Raw genomic sequence first — 616 nt, 5'->3', positions numbered from 1 at the left:
CCCCCAGCCCTACTGAGTCTCCAAAATGCCGAGGAAGCCCAGCTTCTCTATGGACTGCAAAAGGCTCCCCGGGCCCTGGACCAGGTCCCAGCCCAGCCCCCACCTCAGCCTGGCCTCCCCACCCCCACTGATCACTCTGAGTGACAGGCCTTTTGCTTTGCTGGACTGAAAGCGGACACTGCCCAGGCTGCGGGGCCCCTGGGGAAGGCCCGGTGAGCGGCAGTCCTGAGCTCTGGCTCCTCTTGTCCTGGAGGCCCCTGAGCCAGGCCCTATAAATAGCCCGGGGAGGGGGAAGGGAGGCAGGCCAGGCAGGGCTGGAGGGGCCAGGCCTCTGGGTGGGCAGTCGTGGAGGGGGTAGGAAGAAGGAAGAAGGAGCCCAGAGTTGGAGCCCAGTTTGCCGCTCTGGGCCTCAGGGTCCATGTGCTGGGCCAGCCAGGCTGGGCAGGGACTGTTGTTGTAAGAGGAGGGGCCCATCCTTCCTCCTATCTCTGGGCGGGTTTCCGGAAGCCCCAGGGCAGGGCCTGTCCTACCCTAGAGACCATGTCCCCAGTCTCCAGTGGCTTTGGTGGGGTGCAAGCTCTTCCCGGACTTCAGTCTCCCCGCTTGGCTCTCAGTT

This window comes from Myotis brandtii, unplaced genomic scaffold (genome assembly GCF_000412655.1).
Source record: "Myotis brandtii unplaced genomic scaffold, ASM41265v1 scaffold1223, whole genome shotgun sequence".
In the NCBI taxonomy this organism is placed as follows: Eukaryota; Metazoa; Chordata; class Mammalia; order Chiroptera; family Vespertilionidae; genus Myotis; species Myotis brandtii.
Note: the sequence above shows the minus strand (reverse complement) of the source record.